This window comes from Plecotus auritus (genome assembly GCF_963455305.1).
Source record: "Plecotus auritus genome assembly, chromosome: 1".
NCBI lineage: Eukaryota > Metazoa > Chordata > Mammalia > Chiroptera > Vespertilionidae > Plecotus > Plecotus auritus.
Genome location: NC_137770.1, coordinates 143,441,543 through 143,448,083, shown reverse-complemented (window position 1 = coordinate 143,448,083; position 6,541 = coordinate 143,441,543). Strand labels below are relative to the sequence as shown.

At 38.6% G+C, this 6,541-nt stretch overlaps 1 pseudogene across 1 annotated transcript; it reads left to right on the top strand.

Annotated features, from left to right (window-relative positions):
• The first annotated feature begins 1,191 nt into the window (after positions 1-1,191).
• LOC308241292 (large ribosomal subunit protein P1-like) lies at positions 1,192-6,267 on the top strand (annotated as a pseudogene). The gene is made up of 2 exons: positions 1,192-1,250; positions 5,908-6,267. The product of its transcript is annotated as a large ribosomal subunit protein P1-like (transcript).
• The last annotated feature ends 274 nt before the right edge of the window (positions 6,268-6,541 follow it).

Sequence of the window (6,541 nt, the reverse complement as noted above, 5' to 3'; positions counted from 1 at the left end):
ATTTTAACTTGCACTTAGTTATCTATTTGGTTCATATGGGGAAGAAAACATGAGTTCTTTTTCAAAAATTAATTCCATACCCACCCAGCATCATACCCTCCAAGTCACATCATAAAAATAAGTGACACCTGGCTGTGGTTAATTGCAAAGCAAATCTCAGTTCTCACCTAATTCTCTAAATATAAGGAGTGAAATCTTAACCTCATTAACAATGAGATTGCCTCATAACTCAGACATAATCCTTGGGCTTCTCATCGGGTGAGGGAGTTAAAAAAAACGACAGTATTCATGTGAAATTTTATTCTTAGAAGCTCTTGCATTGTTGCTCACACAAGAGATACAGGTCTGGGTTTAAGCACCATGAGGGCAGGAGCCGTGCATCTTTGTATTCAGTACATCACTTAGCATAGTTGCCTGGCACTCAGCCTATGATCAGTAAATAGTGACTGGCTGAATGAATGAAGCTGCAGAGGTCCACAAACCAGCCTGCTTGTTGGCACCATTTGAGGGGACTTTGGCCAGGATATTTTGAAGATGTAGCTCAACCAAGCAAGAATGGGCTCTTTTCAAGCTCTATTCTGTCAAGACTGCTGCCACTTTGTTTACACTTGGCATTGGAATCTGGCTCTGCTGTCAGCCGCATCCACTTAACTCAAGTTAGCAGTACCTGAAATAGCTGTTCTTAGGACTTTAAAATGGTAGCAAAAAGAACCAGTTTCAACGGAATGAACCCACACTATAGGATGATATTTAGAGTTTATTAAACAGTATGAGCTTGAATACATATAGTAAGAGAGAGGAAGAGTGAGAGGGAAGTGGGAAAGAGAAAGAGAGAGAGAGAGAGAGAGAGAGAGAGAGAGAGAGAGAGAGAGAAGAGAGAATCAGGTTTACCCGGGAATTTTGGGTTTTACACAGAGAGCCAGTGACTGGAAGTTGCTAGCTAAATTGTTAATGGCAGCTCTATGGAAGAATTAGTGGATTTCAGCTTCTGAGGTCCTGAGAACTGCCATGGTCAGGTTCTCCCTGAGGAAATTTTGGTTGTTCAACTCTTTCTTGGGTTCCATGGGCTACCCGAGTATCTGTCCAGCAATTTTACTTTTACTTAAATTTTACCTTATTGGTTTCTGTTATTTGCAAAGAGAAGGAAAGCGTTTTAGAGGAACCAGTGTATCAAAGTTGGATGCTGGAAGAATGGTGGTGTCGCTGAAGAAGTGGCGAGGTGGGGAAGGAAAGCTGAATGGAGAGCTGGGGTGAAGGCTCTAAAAACAATCACCTTTCCACAGAGAGTCTGTTATGGACCAGAGGCTGCCAACTGTTGACTGGAGCTCAGCAGAGGGCCACCACCGAGTAAGATTGGTTTTTAAATATTCATTTCAAAAGCTGAATGTTTTCTCTTTGCCCTCTTCTCTGCTTGGGAAATCTCCCCTACAGTTCTAGCCTCAACCACTTGTTTTGAATTTCCCTCCCTCAGCTTTTCTTTATCCTCCAAGATGCTAACTAACTACCAACAAAAGGGCTACTTGGTCTTCTCTTTGTTTCCAAGATATTTCTCTGAATTATTAGTCTTTTTATTGAGCCCACGGAAGGAACTCAAACAGTGACTTAATCCTTGACCCTTTTCTTTCTCTTCCCAAGTATCTCATTGTGAGAATGTGGAAAGCAAATCCTGCCTCTGCTTCAAGCTATCTATTTAGATGAATTTATTGGATGCTACTGGGAAGAAAAGGCTAAACTAGGAAAAGGAAGAGTTGTGAGTTTAAGAAAACTACACCAAATTTATGAGGGAGGAGGGAAGGAAAAGAGGAATTTAGACCATTTATTTGTAACATGTCTTACTGACAGTTAAATACAGTGGTTTGCTCTGTTTCTGCCACTTGAGGGTTATTTAATTAAATTCATGCCTAGGATGCTAACCAGCTCCACATCTAAAATAATTGCTTCTGTTTGGTGAGATGTAAAGCCAGGATTGATTTTCCCAGTGTCATCTCCACTCTCTTCCCCACGTAATTTGATCTCTGTATTTGATCGCTATTTGGTAGTACACTTCGATAAACAGATGTCTCGGTAATTAAAATCCCATATGGGCAGACTCATCGGTGAGTTACATCTACTTAATAGTCAGCTTAGAAAACTTCCCATCCTTGGCTCTTCTCTTGTCCTGGTGTCATGTCACTGGACTTTAGCGGGATTTAAATATTAGAGTGCAAACTTGTGTTTGTTTTCCTGCAACTCTCTTTTCATTTTCTGACTACATTTTCCTCACAAAGCACTGATCTCTTTCTCCTTTAACTCATCTGGATTTTCTGTACAGTTTCCCACCAGCATTCAAATTCTCATTGGATGAATCATCCTATTTTTCATCATGCCAGCACCCACAATAATAAAAATAATAATAAAATCAGAACAGTGTTGTTAGAACCATGGATTAAGAGTGCCTTTTATTTTTTCCCCCTGAGGCATAACCAAATATTTCAATCTGAATGGTCCCCAATTTTTTCTTTTTAACTATTTGAGATCAAATACAGGTCATTGAAGGATTTTGATGGCAACAAATTATAGAAAGAAAGAATGCATGTTTGGAGTAGGAAAGGGAAGTTAAAGTTAGAAAAGGCTTAGTGAATGGAATTTACTCACTTTTGAGGGAGGATTTAGATGGAAATGTATTAAAATGTTTATACCTAAAGAGATAATGTTCTTATGATAAATCTTATGATACCGATATTCCATTACATAAAACTTGATGTTAATGTTGTAATTTATAGTAATAAAAGAATTTCCCTTGCAATTGATGATGAATACTGATTTTAGGAACATTCTGATTCCTATCAATTCAGACTTGAACAAAGATCAGATAAATGAGTGGCAACAGTCATATAGCAAAAGGATTCTTTATTTTCCTACTTTTAAATGGATGCAGGTCCGCTGAATTTAACATAGATCTTTTTATATAAGTTTCTCAGAACAAGTATATTTCTTGTGAATTCCTTTGAATTCACAATTTATTATGGAATAAAAAATAATATTATGAAAAAGCAAGCAACAAATTCAGAAGTTAACTAGTACTGTTTTAATTTTATGGAAGTAAATTCTAAAAGTATTTGTGTAAACTTTATTATCTTGATTATATTTAAAAACTAGGTGAAAATCCTTTTGTGGAATGGGAGCTTCATTTTGGTGGTTTAGACATTTCTAGCCTTGTTATCTAAACTAACAAAGGCCAGGTAAATAAACAGATATAAATTTAACAACAGGATTCTTAGATAAACAATGACAGGGACGAGGAGCTAATATTTCAGGAAGGTAGTCGCTGAGTTCAACATGATGGGAATGCTGGGAATGTGCTGTTTTTCACAGCTTATCATCTAGCTCAGTGGTCCGCAAACTGCGGCTCTCGAGCCACATGTGGCTTCATTATAGACCTGATGGCTCGTCAGCTGGAATAATTTTCATTCCCTCCCCCCCCCCCCCCCCCCCGCCCCTCCATGCAGTTTGTGGTTAATCCACTTTAGTTCAGGGCACTTCTTTCTCTGATCCAAGCGTTTAAGCCCTGTTTTCCCCCATTCATTCTTTATCACATGTTCATCCATGCTCTGCTGTCAGCTTCTTTCAGTTCACTAAAAAAATAAAAAATAAAAATTACTAATTCCAGTAATCCATTTGGGCTTCCCACTGCCCTAGTGTAAGTTGGGGAGAATATTTCCTGACCTCCTCACAAAATTATGAAGTTCAAAGGTGCTCTTGTGGATGAAAGGGCTTTCTTTGTATATGGTTACATGTGGCCAAGGCGGTTGGGCTGCAGCTCCAAGTATCTGGCTCAAATATAGCTTCTTGCATTTTCCACGCTGTATGAACTTCAACAAACTATGTAACTTTTCTGTTTTTTTGTTTCCTAATGTGGAAAACAGAGATCATAAAAGCACCTAAATCCTGGGTGATGGTTGTTTCATGATGGTTACATGAGACAATTCTTGCATATTATAAGGTCAGAACACGCTTAGAACAGTCCCCATTGCTAGCACAATCCCATTGATGTTAGCCAGTTTCCTCACAGCCTCATGTCTCTCCAGCCCCTGGGACCTGTTCTCATTTGGGCACTTCGGAAAGCTAGGCTATATTCCTCAGGTGTGGTCTGTGACAGCTAAGGATGGGAGTGGGGTATAAGAGTCCTGGCTGAGGATTGGCAGGTACTTTAAAAAAATAAATGTTTTTATTGATTTTAGAGAGAGAGGAAGAGAGAGGGAGAGAGAGAGAAACATGGATGGGAATTAATTGGCTGATTTCTGCATGCCCCCTACTGGGGATTGAGCTCACAACCCCAGCATGTGCCCTGATCGAAGTCAAACTGGTGATCTCAGTGCATAGGTTGATCTCAACCATTGAGCCACACCTGTACTTTTAACAGTTGCCTCTATAGTATTGTGTGTACTCATCATAGCTTCCTCTGGTGATAACTTTATTTTTGATAAATTATGTTGATATTCCAGTTTGCTACCTATTTGTATTTAAAGTCACAAAACTATGTTCTTTCTACTCTAGAAATTGGGGATAGTAAGAATACCTACCCCTGGGCTTACAATGAGCTAAATCAAGTGAACCTCTTCCAGAGAATCCAGGAAAGCACAATATTCTAGGGATGCTTTTGAAAAAGAAATTGGAGGAAAAGGAATTTGTAATACAAATATCATCTTGTACACATGAAATGATTGGAAACAAACAAAACAAAACATACAGACAACAAAAACCTAGCATTCTAAAAGGGGACAAATGATTCTTCCAAATGAACATTCTTCTTCAAAGTGGTTCCTTCTGAGTTTATGTCCACAATACAACACTGTTGTTGCCTAAAATATGTTGGAATTTCTTCTTTGAAAAGATTTTCAAGGACCTTGGTGCAAATACTGACATTTTATATTTGTGCAAATATCTACTTTTCAACTTATTCAATATTGTTTATAATTTTTTGGCATACAGATGCTTATGCAGATATACCTGTGTGATTTCTTCCATTGTTTGGTGGTTCTTTCCCATCCAAGAATCACTTATATATTTATATTTCCTTTTAGTTCTTTCACAGTTTCATTTTCTTTTTTAAAAATATATTTTTATTGATTTCTTTACAGAGAGGAAGGGAGAGGGATACAGAGTTAGAAACATCGATGAGAGAGAAACATTGATCAGCTGCCTCCTGCACATGCCCTACTGTGGATGTGCCCACAACCCAGGTACATGCCCTTGACCGGAATCGAACCTGGGACCCTTCAGTCCGCAGGCTGACACTCTATCCACTGAGCCAAACCGGTCAGGGCCACACTTTCATTTTCACATTTGCCTCTTTAATCTATCTGGAATGTATTTCAGTATATAGTACAAAGTGAGCAACTGATCTGTGTGTTTTTTTTCTGTCCCAAATGATTGCCTGGTTTTCCTAGTACTAGTTATTGAATAATCCATGTCCTCTTTATTGGTGATGTTTCTTCATTTATTGGTATGTTGAATTTTCTTTCACAGCTATCTATTCTGAAATATTAATCTATTTATCAATCTTTTTTCAGAAATTCAAAATAATTGTAATTATTGTGGGTTTATAATATATATTACTATCAGGTACAGTGAATCTCCTGTTATCACTCTTCTGTTACAAAGCTTTTCTGGCTACTCTCTCCTGTTTTTTCCTCCAAACGGAAATTAGTTTTTTTCAACATAAAAAAAATCCCATTGGAATTTTGGTTAAAATCACAAATAAAAGATAGATGTATCTCAGAGCATAACAGATTTTTCAACTTATTAAAATCTTTTTGGCTTTTCCCCACCTGCCAGTAAGGTGCTCGGTCCTTCCAAGGAAGCTAAGGCCAAACTGGGGTGAGGCTCACACTTCATCCAGCAACTAGCACCACTCCCCTTCCACAGCGGCAGCACTCACTCAGCCCACACCACTGCCTCCATCTCGGAGCTTGCCTGCATCTACTTGGCACTTATCCTGCACGACCATGAAGTGCTGGTGATGGAGAATAAGATCAATGCCCTCATTAAAGCAGTTGGTGTAAATGCTGAACCTTTCTGGCCAGGCTTGTTTGCAAAAGGTCTGGCCAATGTCAACATTAGGAGCCTCATCTAAGGCTGGCGGACCTGCCCCAGCAGCTAGTGCTGCTCCAGCAGGAAGTCCTGCCCCCTCCACCACTTGCCCCAGCTGAGGAGAAGACAGTGGAAGCAAAGAGAGAGGAATCTGAGGAGTCTGATGATGACATGGGCTTTGGTCTTTTTGACTAAACCTCTTTTGTAACACATTCAATAAAGAGCTGAACTCTGTTAAAAAATATTTTTGTTCTCTTGTTTTTTTTTTCCCTTTTATTTTTTGTATAGATCCCTTCCAGTTCTTGCCAATATTATTTATATGTGAACAGATTTTAATATGTATTATTTCCCAACTAGTTATTACTGGGTCACTGGAAAAGTTATTGATTTTTAAAATAGTTTTATAATCGCTTTCCAATCAGTCTCTTTAGGCGAAAATATGATCTGCAAATAAAGACAGCTTTGCCCT